This window comes from Pseudorca crassidens, chromosome 15, assembly GCF_039906515.1.
Source record: "Pseudorca crassidens isolate mPseCra1 chromosome 15, mPseCra1.hap1, whole genome shotgun sequence".
NCBI classification, from domain to species: domain Eukaryota; kingdom Metazoa; phylum Chordata; class Mammalia; order Artiodactyla; family Delphinidae; genus Pseudorca; species Pseudorca crassidens.
Window position 1 is genome coordinate 63,527,412 of NC_090310.1, and position 12,608 is coordinate 63,540,019.

The window sequence follows — 12,608 nt, forward strand, 5'->3', positions numbered from 1 at the left end:
TGGGAGGAGTCTTGAGGGTTGGGGGACGTCGGCGGGGTCCCCTTGAAGGCCTGTTATCCCGGGGGTGATTTAACCTGCCGGGGGGCCGGGAGGCGGCGCCTGTGGAGGAGGAGCGGAGGGGTGGCTCCGGAGTGATTTCAAATTTCCCTCGTCCCCGCCCCCCGCCCTCCGCGCCCGAGGTCCGGCTCTGAGTGGCTGCGGCGGGGGCGCCCCCGGGCGGGGGCGGGGCGAGTGTCGGGCCGGGGTTACAAGGGGACTCGGCACCGCCCCCTCCCCACCCACTCCAGCTGCCCGGTCCTGCCCGCGCCGCTTCCTCGCAGCAGCCGCCCCTCCCACGGCCCGGCGGCCGCAGCCCGCGTGGACGCCCCGAGCGCCCCCCGACGGACGCCACCGGCCCACCGGCAGGCGGGCGAGCGGGCGGCCGCCGCGCCCGGCCGGCAGCGCGGGGGTTAAGTAGCCAAGTAAACGTAGCTCGGCGATCGGCGCCGGAGATTCGCTAGCCGAGCGCCCTGCGCGGCCGCCCGCCGGCCTCCCGCCAGCCTGTCCGGATCCGCGGCTAGACCGCGGAGCCGCGCCCGAGCCAGGCTCTCGGCAGGTGAGCGCCCCGTGGCCCCGGGGAGGCTCGCCAGCCCGAGGATTCCGTGGGCTGGTGGGGGAGGGCATAGCGGCGGGGTCCCGGGACTGCAGGGAGGGAATCCCGTTCCGGGACCTCCTGGGGAGGCGGCTCCCATCCGGCTGGAGACCAGGCATGCTTGGGGAGGAGAAGTCCCTGATCCTACTTGGGGGAAACGGGCAAGAAGGATAAAATGGGCGGGGAGCATGTGTCTTACAGTGATACGAGTGGAAGGGATACTTGCTGTGTTCCCGAGACGCAGAGGAGCAAAGAGGTTCGTCCCCAGGGAGGGCGATGGGCGGCCTCCCTGGGGTCTACAGCCGAGGGGAGGAGGTCTCCCACTGGAGAGAAGTGGAGTTACTGGGGAGGGGTATTCTTACCTGGCCTCGGCTAGAGAGGGAGCCTCCTTGGGGAGGGGCACAGAATAGAAGAGAGTTCGGCCAAGGAGGTGAGCGTCCTTCCTTTATGACTTGTACCTGGGGGTTCTTCTGAGGGACTTTTTTTTTTTTCTTTTCCGTCCCAGGGCTAGGAGAGAGCTTGTGGATGGGTGCGGGCGAACAGGTGGGCCGGGGTGTGCGCGCTTCTCGGGGGCGTGTGCCAGAGGGGCGGGCTCGCGGGGTACTCCCTAGATGAGCTACGGAGAGCGAGGCGCTGCGGGGCTGCAGGGATGCCCTCGGGAGAGGCTGCCTTCTCCCTGTGCACACCTGGCCCGGGAGGCGCCGGTCCGGGGCGGCGCTTCCCTGCCCCGGCCACGCTGCCTGCCCTGGGGGCTCACTTTCTATTTTCCCCTCTTCCAGAGTCAGGCTGGTCCCACTTCCCAGACTTGCAAACTGAGCCTGAAAACTTCCAGCAGTACCTCCGTGCCCGTGTGATTGGTTCGGCGAGGGAGGGTGGGTGTTGAGCCCCACTTCACTGGGGAGAAAGTGGAAATTGGGAAAGAGCCGGCCGATTTAGCAAGTTAGCAACAGAGAGTTGCTCTTGGGCCTGGGTTTTCCCCGTTGGAGTCACGCACCTGTGGCAGGGAAGGGCTGCAGGAGTTCTGGGCCCAGTCCCAGGCCTGGGCCTCCACTTGGCCTCCTTCCCTTATCTGGGCTGAAAGAGGCTGGCTGGGCCGTTGTGCTTCCCCATCCCCTCAAGCTGAGATGTGTATGAATTAAAGAGAATTAAGGACAAGACTATGATTTCTGACTTTCCGCCTCCTGATTTCTGGATGCTGTGAGTTTTGGTGAACTGGTGGTAATTGTTTTTGGGATCCCTGGTGGGGCCCTTGCTTCCAGGGCCCAGGATGCCGACCTGCCTCTGCCCTCCGCCACCAGGACTGCTGTGACTTCTTGCACCCCAGCCATTGGAATCCCCAGGTGCAGACTTAATTCTTCCAGCGTTGAGATGACGCTACCTGTTTTATAGGGCTGGCATACAGTAATCCCTCAATAAAGCCTTGGCATCATTATCTAGTGTGTGGTCTAAGCAGGCTGCCCTCTTTTAGGGGAATGCATAGGTCTTTGGCATGTGTTTAAATCTGTCCCTGTAAATCTGTTGCCCTGTGTTCCCTAGTTATTACATCTGTGAAATAGGAACAATCGTGCTGATAACCCCAATTTGTGTAAGAGCGAAACTAGTTTTTACATGATTTAACCTCTAACCCTCAGTGTTTCCTCAGATGTCTGACAGAGGTAATAGCCCCTATCACATTAGGCTTGGGTTAGGACTCAATGCGATAGTGCTTGGCATAGCAGGTGGTGAACGTTGACATTGTACTAATTAACCGCTAGCCCCTCTTTTTAGGGTGGCCATTAATGAGAATTGGGGATGAAAGGAGGTACCTCCACTGGCCCCTCCTTTCCTGCCTTCCTCCACCAAGGTATTCCTCTGAGCTGTGAAAGCTTTTCCAAATCATTGTCTTCAATTTGGGAGTTGGCAGGAAGGAGTGCCTTTGTTCCTTTTTGAAAGGAACATGTTTTTGTTTTATGGGTTGGGGCCATTTTTACACCCCCGCCCAAGTTTGGGGCCTACCTTGAAGGTGTAGAGCTAAGTGAGATCCTTTCCCTTTCCCCATTGGGGTGGAGAAGGCTGAGACAAAGGGCCCAGGGCTGGGGCTGGCTGCCTCCCGCTCCTTAGAGCCATAAGCAATACCTCCACCCCTTGCAATGTTGGCTAGGAGGGGAGGAGGGTATCTGGGAGCTGCAGGGGGCGAAGGGGAGGAGCAAGGGAGGTGGGGCTGGGAGAAGCTGCTTCCCCTCCTTCCTCTCCTCCAGCCACGTGGGGCCTGCAACCCAGAGGGGCCTGTCGCGCTTTCTTACTGCAGCCCCAAGCTTCCTGATTGGGGGGTGGGGGGTGGTTTGGGGCAAGTTCTCCTTCCCAGAAAACTTGCCGTGGGACTGACTTCTTTGTCTCAGACCAGCACTCCTGCCAGCTGTCCCACCTCCAGGCTCAGATACTTGGAAATTTCACCCGAGATGGTCCTCACTAAATCTGAAACTCCTCTTGGTCCAACAGCATGGCAAGCGGCCCCACCTCAGCCTTTGAGAGGTACAGGATCTCAGGTTAGGCACACTCTTGGTGTTGAGCGAGTTTTAAAATCATGAATTTAGGGTGATTTTTCAGTTTCATGGTGGACCAGGGCTGGAGGACTACAGAGTTCCTCGTGTTGTCAGCACCCTCTTTGTAAAGTGATGGGCTGATGTTCTCACTGGGCCGAAAATTTGCAGCTGATGGAACTCAGGGAGATCCAGGTATTTCGGCAGCTTGGTGGTTAGTGCTTTTCAGAACTTTCATATCTGCCAGTATCCCAGGACAAGAGTTTGTCTTTCCAGAAGGGAACAAGCCCAGTCCAGGTGTTCAGATGTGTCTGGCTGTGGCTGGAGGGAAGTGGCCTGGTAAATGCAGAGGGAGCCCACACATGGGGCTGCTGTGCTGGATTACCTTTCTGTGAAGTGGGTACAAGTACACACACACCCAGTAGAGTTGGTAGGAGGATGAAATGGAATCCAGGGACCTTTTAGCTTAGCAAGCCTTAGGGTGCTCTTTCACAAAATGAGTTAGGTGGGGGCCCTAAATATTGTAAAAAGCCTGTTATGCTCTAGGTCATGTTAGTCATTGGAGTCAGTACACTTACGGGGCCTGGGCTTTGGAATCAAATCTGGATTGGTATTCCTGTTCACTCAGTTTATAAGCCGGTGGTGAGCCCCAGTTGCTCCATCTGTAAAATAGGGATACGTTGTTGGCCAGTTCCAGGGGATGTTGAAGTCAGTTGAGACGCTATAGATTAAAAAGTGCACATACTGAGGATTCAATAAATGTCGCATTATGTGGTAAATACTGAAATATTAGCAAGTGGTCATTATTTACGTCTTGAGAGAAACAATCCTGGTTAGCATTCCTGAGATTTTCCTCAGGGAATAAGCAAAAAGTGAGGAGGACCTGTTTTGTGTAGGGAATTGGAATATTTCAAAAAATGACTTTTATTGTGTTAGATACAAATGAAAATCAAATTTACCATCTTCAGATGCCAAGAAAAAAACGGGTCACGGCCTATAATCTCACAGTCCCAACGTAGTGAATGTTTTGCTTTCATTGGGGGAGAGGGTCCTCAATTTCTTCTAGAAGTGGAGAAAAGCGTAGAGAGGACCGGCAGCCCTTCCTTAGTGAAGGGATGAGAATGCAAGGAAAGTACAGAGTGGTGAGGAAAGGTGCTCAATTGGGGAAGGTGCCCACTGTGGTCACCTTTGGGGCCGGCTTCCCAAGCAGATGGAATTAGCCATTGAAAGATTATGACGAGCGGGAAGTTAGAAGTGCATTTTCAGAAACGACTGATAATTGATGGGTGTGAGGGATCCGTGGGGAAATGTTCTTGACCAACAAATTTCCTTTGGGGACAGTTTGATGCTGACCAGGTGTGTGGGAGGAGGAGATAACGGGAGAATTGGGCCCAACATTGTTGGGGACTCTTCTCCTGAATTGGAGGGAATAAATTTCCTTGAGCCATTATATCCCTTGTTTTCTTCTACTCTTTCTATAACTCTTATTTATCAGATGTGGTTCCTCCTGGCCTGGTAGAATTTTTGGCCATTTGTCCTTAAGTTCTGCTTTCTGGTGTCCTCAGCTTTTATGTTTTGAAGGGTTCTTGTCCTACAAATTCCATTTGTAATGATGTCTTCATCTTGTTTTTTGGACATATCCCTTATCTCCCTGAGAATCTTCATTTAGCTTTCAGTGCTCCCTCCAATGTTTCTGAGTATGTCTTTTTGTTTGTTTTCACTGTTTTCATTTCTCATATTTAAGTTTTGAAACTTATCTCCATATTTGAGAGAGACTGAAATTATCTGTGGGACTTAAACCGGAGGGTTTCTTTGTGGGATAGGGACTTGAACATGTCTTCCAGTCTCCCAAAATCTGAAGGAAGTTCTCTGATATATTGGTTTGTCTTATTCCCTGAGGCAGAGGAATCTTTAGTGCCCTGCCTAGAGAGATGTACAGGCCTGGCTGTGAGAAAAAGGTACCAGGGAGTTTTCAGTTTGGTGTTAATCTCTCCCCCTGATCAGGTCTCCTGTGTTGCAGCCCGGGTGGAGAAGTGGTTGCCTACCTGTTTCTTTTCCATCCCTCCCTGCAGCCCCACCTTCTGAGGTTAACTGCGCTTCCTAAGCAGCATTTATTTCCCATTGCGTTTGCTTCCTGTAGCAAATGGTGGCATGCTGGGGCCAGAGCCAGGGCCTTCCACTGCACTTCAGCTCCTGGGAAGGGATGATGCCTTCTTGGTCAGTGTTCCCATTCCTTAGCACAGTGCTGGGGCCCCTGATGTCCTGGCTCCATGAATGTATGCTGCGTAACTTGAGTAAAGCAACAAAAGCTGGCCTCAGTCAAGCCTGAATGTCCTGTAGCTGCGGCACTGAAACCCAGAGGGGACACCGCAGGTGAGCAGGAGACCTCACCTGGGACACGGTGAGAAATGCAGTGGTAGGCGAGATGCCTGAACAGGCAGGTGCTGTCCGCAGGGATTTTATGGGTTGTTCTGGGTTATATGGGAGGCAGGATGATAGGATTTGGAAAATTCTGAGCAAATGTACATAGAGGTGTGGGTGAAATCTTGTCCTCTGTAGTGTAAGAGCAGAACAGGTTTTGGGGGTGAGCCTACCTTGTTGTTATCTCCACTGTCCCCTGGCCCTCCCTACCCCCCAATTCCTAACCTCAACCCCATGAGGGCAGGGGCTGGCTGGCCCTTGCCTGCCTTTGATACTCCTGCTGAATGAACATAGTTCCTGAAGCATAGCAGGAACTCCTATCTGAATGGATAAGAGTGGCCTTTTCCAGGGTCCTGATCTGTCCTAGGATGTTATGTGTGTTGGGCTGAAAGCACAGTACAGAGTAACTGCTCAATATTAAAATTGTCGCCCTTACCTAAGGCCACACAGCTAGCAGGGAGTGGACTCTGCATTGAAATGCTGTGAAATTTCTGAGCCCTTTGCCTCCTCCACCTGGCTTAGACCCACAGAACTGGCAGGATGCAGTTGGGTTAAGATGCTCTGGAGTTACCTGTCTGCTGACTGCTTGTCTGCAGGACTGATTCACCACTTTGTTGAGGTGGGCGGGCCCAAACCCCTACCAGGTAATTGTGGCTGGTTTTTCCAAAAGCCGTGTATGTGAGATATCATGGGCTTTTATGAAAAAGCCAATTTAGTATGCAATTCCATTTTAACTATAGTTAAACTATAGTTACAACTTTTTTTCTTGTGAAAAAAGACCTTTTTTTTTTTTGGCCTCGCTGTGTGGCTTCAGGATCTTAGTTCCCCGACCAGGGATTGAACCCGGGCCCCCACAGTGAAAGCCCCGAGTCCTAACCACTGGACCGCCAGGGAGTTCCCGTGATGGGAACTTTTAAGATCTACTCTCAACAACTTTCAAAGATACAATACAATTTTGTTAACCACAGCCACCGTGCTGTATGTTACATCCCATAGTAACATACATAGGGACTTAGTTACATACATAGTAACATACATAGGGACATAACATAGGGACTTAGTTATAACTGGAAGTTCATACCTTTTCATCACTTTCCCCACTTCCCTCATACATTGTACCTAGTTTTTCTTTTTTGTCTTTTTTAAAAATAAGTAATGCTCAAGGACTAATTTTCTGATTAATCTGTAAGTCCTCTCACGGAAGCAACTAGGAATGATGTCTAACGTGCATGCTAAGCTCCCTAGAAAAGAAATCTAAGGGCCAGAAGAGGGAACTAGAAACAAGAAAACCCAAACTGGGGCTTCCCTGGTGGTACAGCGGTTGAGAGTCCACTTGCCAATGCAGGGGACACGGGTTCGTGCCCCGGTCCGGGAGGATCCCACATGCCGCGGAGCGGCTGGGCCCGTGAGCCATGGCCGCTGAGCCTGCGCGTCCGGAGCCTGTGCTCCGCAAGGGGAGAGGCCACAACAGTGAGAGGCCCGTGTACAGCAAAAAAAAAAAAAGAAAAGAAAACCCAAACTAAGGGATGTTCAAGACCTTTAAGGAGAAAATCAATGAAACTTCTCAATAAGGTTGGCAGGCTTGTCCTAGCAGGTATGAGCATTTATTATAAAGCTACCACGATTAAAAGAAGTTGCAAGGGGTAAATACCAAAAAAGAGAAGTGAACCCAGAGACATCCCATTTATATACAGGAACTTTATAAAAGAGGTGGAGTTGGGACATACTAGTTATTATATCTGTCTGGCTTTCCTTATAGGGAAAATTGAGATCCCTACCTCAAACCATATACAAATAACTTCTGGTTAACTAAACTTGAACATTTTCAAAGGAAGAAATGTTTCTTGGACAGTGACATTTTTAAGTTGACATTCTGATTGTGAAAGTAACATGGGGATATGGTTGTCCATTCCCCCACAAGCTACCTTCCTGAGGTACCTAACTTTTTACAGTTAGAGGAAAAATGCTGGAGGAACTTTGCTTAATGCACACGGTAGTGAATTAACAAATGGGATTGTATTTTGGGGCAGACTTTCACTTTACATGGCTTCATCTAGCAACAGTTGCCCCATTCTTTGCTTCTCAGTGGTCTCCCCGGTGTGGATGCATATAATTTAGTCAGTCTCCTATTGATCATTTGTTTGCAGCTTTTGCTACAGCAAAGAAAGGCAGTGCCAATCCTGCCCACAGGTTTTGGTGAGAGCTTTGCGCTGAGTCAATTCCTCACAGTGGAATCCTGTGTAACAGGATGCAGACACTTGGCATGTGAGATCATACTGTCAGATTGCCATTCTCAAGGCTGAATCAATATCCCCATGGCATTGGTATGTGGATGGGCTGAGATTTAAGGCATAGGCTGAAGCAACGGGTGCAGCCTGCTGTGAGGGGCAGAACTGAGGGGGTAGCTTTTCAGAATAGTGATCTCCTTTCTTCCCTTACCCCTTGGGAAGAGGGCAGAGGGCGCTTTGGCTCTGGTTTTGCCAAGGAGGACAAGGCCACAGGAGTGGGCACGGCAGCTCCCAGAATCCTCTGCGTCCCATCATGCCCCACCTGTCATTCTGGGTGACCTGTGGCTTCCTTGTCCACATCTGCACGTCCTTCCTAGGGCTTCCCAAATAACTTGTAGGGGAGGGGGCTGTTTGCTTGCATTTTGTTTACATAGGGTAAAAAGTTTGACTCCAAACTCCAGTTTAAGCTGCCATATCTTTCGGATCTTTCTGTACGTTCCTAGGTTTTCCGGTGAATTATCTAAAAGGTAATGATATATGATTTTACCACAATCCATTGGCAAACATCCAGGTATTTGTTAGTATTTTGCTATTAATGAGCAATGCTGCAAGGAGCATCCTCATAGTCAACTTTTTTACTTGTCCAATTTGACCCCTGCTGGGATCAATTCTTATGATGATTCTGATAAATATGCCAAGGACCAGCTATCACTGTACAGTGACAGTGGTGCATGTAGCCATGACCCAGAGGCACTGAGCAATTCTCCAGACTTCGGAATCATCATGGATGAAGGGATGCTTCCCTTTGTGAGGCAGAACTGGGACGTCTGGGAAGACGGCACACGAGAAAGCGTCATCTCCAGGGTTTTCTGTTGTTGTTGTTGTTGTTTTTTTGCGGTACGCGGGCCTCTCACTGTTGTGGCCTCTCCCGTTGCGGAGCACAGGCTCCGGACGCGCAGGCTCAGTAGCCGTGGCTCACGGGCCCAGCCGCTCCGCGGCACGTGGGATCCTCCCAGATCAGGGCACGAACCCGTGTCCCCTGAATCGGCCGGCGGACTCTCAACCACTGCGCCACCAGGGAAGCCCCATCTCCAGGTTTTAAGGTTTTGTCATCTACTTTGGGATCTGTAGCACCAACCACCTAGGAATTAGGTGGGGTCACTTCATTTCACAGACTATAAAACTGGGGCTTGAGGAAGACAGGACTTTTTCTTCCCGCTTTCCTGTGAATCTGATCTCTTAGGAATTTAGTGGAGATCCCTGATCAGGCAAAGGCACTGAACTGGGACCCTGTTCTCTGTGTGCAGCCAGGTGGGCAGCCTATTTCTGGCCTCCTTGACTTGGTACTGTCCCTGCTGCCTGGCTGCCTCCCTCGCCACTCACCTGGGTGAGCTGTCCCTCCTGGGCTTACCTTTTATAACTATGCTTACTGCATCGTTTTAAAATGTCTTTAAGATCTGACTTCTGGACTAAGGCCTCAATCTCCATCACTTAGTCACTCTGGAAGCCTCAGCAAGGAATCTGCTGATCTGTTTCCTCTGAGCTTGTTTACGCATCTGAAAAATGGGGATCATAAGAGTAGCTCTTTTTGTGAGGTACATATTGATTGCTCCATCTCAGCTATTTCTGGGGAACAGCTAAGAAAGGCTTGAGTAGTTCAAGGGCAGGAGTCAGGAGTCAAGATATCCCTCCCACAGGCTGAGAAGGAGTTTGTTGTTTTTTTTTTTTTTTTGAGAAGGAATTTTTTAAACAGGGGAGGTGGGATTATCTTTCAGCCTCTCCCTTTTTACTTCACCAAATCTCTAAGCCCTGGGTGGACTAACCATGGGTAGGGATGCCCAAGTGGCCTCCCCGCTTCCACCACTTCACCATCGTGCCCACCTTCCCCCACTTCCTGCACCGTGAGTTTAATTAATGCAATTAACATTTACAAGGTGCCAGGGAAATAGTTCTGCTGCTGGTGCCAGCCTGGAGGAAGTGAGTGACATCACTTCTCAGCCTTATAGCTGGGTTGGGGAGTCCCTCCCTGAGTCTAGGAGGCTCAGGAGCCTCCTCCCTGAGTCTAATTAGGGGTGCCACCCACCCTTCTGTCTGCCACATTGCATTTGGATGCGTCTGACCTGGTTCATTCGGGACACAAGCACCCTGCACTAATGAGGCAGGGCCTTGCAGGGGGAGCCTTGTTGGTGAGCCCACCCGGCACTGCTGCCCACCCCCAAGTCACGTGCTGGACCCCAGCCTCTGGGAAAGGGTCAGAGTTCACCTGCATCACGAGGACGGACCACTACCTCCTGTGAAGGTGAACGCTCAGCTGGTGTATCATGTCCCTCAGCCATAGGGCTCCCGTAGCCCCTGGGATAGATGGTGCATTGTTCATAACTTGTCTTGGGCACGGCAGTTACAGGCACGTGCCCAGGGCTGCCCGGACGTGAGTTTGGTGCTTCCACTTTGCTGGGTGACTTAATTCATCTGAGCCTGTTGACAGCAGGTTGATGAGAGGACTTGCCTCAGGATGGGGTAGGGGTTAGAGGTTTGTGCTGCCTTTAGCGTACAGTAGGGGCCTGGGAACTGTTAGAACAGCCAAGCGGCAAGGCTGTCCTGAAGCTGGTATGTGAGCCCCTCTGAAAAATCCCTTAGGAAGGCGCCACCTCCGTCAGGGAGGTAGTTTATCCTCCAGCGCTGGAACCATCAATCTAGATGAGGCAGCTAACTTGTGTTGGCCATGTTATCTGGGAAATGCCAATTTTGACTCATTACAAGCCAAACAGCTTCATGAGGGAGATTTGTATCTACCATTAGAAACCAATGCCTGGTGCTAATTTCTTCCTGTTGCCAAGAGCATGTAGCTCAAATTCGTGTGTTCTTATTTAATTTCCCTGGACTCTTTGAGCACCTTTAAACAAATCTCACTGGTCAAGTATGTATTATGTTGCCTAACCTCAGTTTGCCCATCTGTTATACAGGGATAATAATATGTACCTCATGTAAGGATTGCATGAATTAATACAGGTAAAGCACAAAAAGGTGCCTGGCATATAGTAGTAAACGCTGAAAAAAATGATCAGGTGAGAGGATTCGTATGTCTACATGGAGAGGGCCAGATTATCACTTTCTGAAGCAGAGACCTATGAGAGAACCCTTCCTGGCTTTTTAACTGTGGTTTTTGAAATCTGAGTATGTGATAGGGAGAGATGGGGAGGGCTTCCAGGCCCAGGACCAGCAGCAGCACACGCCTGGAGCTGGATCTCTTTGACCTTGTGTGTAACCTGGACGGGAGAGAAACCGAGCTGGGCATCTTTCAGTCATGCCGGTTCTGGACGCTGGTGCGTGTGGTGAAGCTAATGTCATTGCAAATCCAGGGTAATGAAAACTACAGGGAAGGAATTTTTAATGAAATCACATTGAATTATGCCACTAGAAGTAATTATTTTACACGCCCAGCTCACCCCAGGGCACCCAGGTAGCACCAACCACCCAGGTTGGTTTCCTTTCCTGAGTCTTCCTCCAGTGCCCATGGGTTTGGTTCTAGGGGCAGGATTTTTCGTGAATGTTGAGATCTGGCTTTGGGAAGGAGCTCTGCTCACTTGTCCATCCCTCTTGGCAGGCTGGTGGACAAGTTAGCACTGCTGAGGCCCTGGGGAAGCCTGAGGGTGGTTAGTCATAGTTAATCATTGTCAGCTCCAGGCTGCAGGCCCCAAATGGGTCTATCTAAGAGGGAGACTCCCATTGATCCGGTTGGGGGCTGTCTGAGGGAATCCTGGGTCCCAGATGAGAGAGAAGTCTTGTCCCTTGATTTCAGCCTCTAACCTGATACCAGCTCCTCACTAGAAGCCCTGTCTGCCCCTCCCCCGTCTACAGAGCTCCCCTTGGACCCTCCTGGTATCTTGTACCCCATGGCCCAGCCTCCCACCCCCTGCCAGGCCACCCAAGTTATTTAGTTCACTGGTTTGGCCTGAGGCGAAACGCTGGAAATTAATCATTACTTTGAACCACACTCCAGCAGTTTTCCTGGGATACTGGCCACTTGGACTCACAGGAACTGGCCATAGGTCAGACAACGTGTTCTTCCGGGTCAGGGCTTGAGAGTGAAAGGGGCCTAGAAGTAGCTGGGTCAGGTGCTCCTCCTTTTCCCTGGGGCTGGTGAGAGTCCTTAATATGTGTTGAGAGAAAACACCAGGAACTATGAACCTGCATACATACCCTGGACCACATGGTGTGGTTAAACTATATCAGTGTATACGTTTGTGACCCAGGCAGTGTTTCTTTTCTTCTCTTTTTTTTTTTGCCGCTCCGAGTGGCTTGCGGGATCTTAGTTCCCCTACCAGGGATCGAACCCAGGGTCCCGCAGTGAAAGCGCTAAGTCCTGACAACTGGACTGCCAGGGAATTCCCAAGGCAGTGTTTCTTTAACGTGCATATTGATCACCCAGGGATCCTGTGAAAATGTTGATCATGATTTAGTAGGTGCGTGATATTCTGCAGTTCTAACCAGCTCCGGGGTGATTCCCTGGTCCTTGGTCCGTATGGGGACTAGCAGAGGTCTAGTTGCCCCACACCCACACCTGGGGGATGGACCGGTGCAGAGGACTGAATTGAGAACCCACGTGACATCGCAAATCCTCAGTGGGACACTGCAGGCCACATCAGTGAGCCCCACAGCGCCCCCTGGTGGGTATGGTGCCAGTGTCACCACTGCAGCTTGCAGCCTAGACGATACTTCTGGAAGGTACCCTGGAGGCTAGCTTGGTCATCAGGCACCATGTGGTGAGTCTCCAAGATGGGGAATAGGGGCTGGCAGTGATCAGGCCCC

The 12,608-nt window shown here is 51.3% G+C and overlaps 1 protein-coding gene across 4 annotated transcripts in view; it reads left to right on the forward strand.

Annotated features, from left to right (window-relative positions):
- Nucleotides 1–347: 347 nt before the first annotated feature.
- DNMT3B (DNA methyltransferase 3 beta) overlaps nt 348–12,608 on the forward strand; it is a 37,556-nt gene continuing 25,295 nt past the window's right edge. For all 4 annotated transcript variants that reach the window (XM_067707825.1, XM_067707822.1, XM_067707824.1 and 1 more), the window contains exon 1: nt 348–595. The gene's annotated coding sequence lies outside the window, so the exon portion shown is untranslated. The remainder of the gene's footprint in view (nt 596–12,608) is intronic.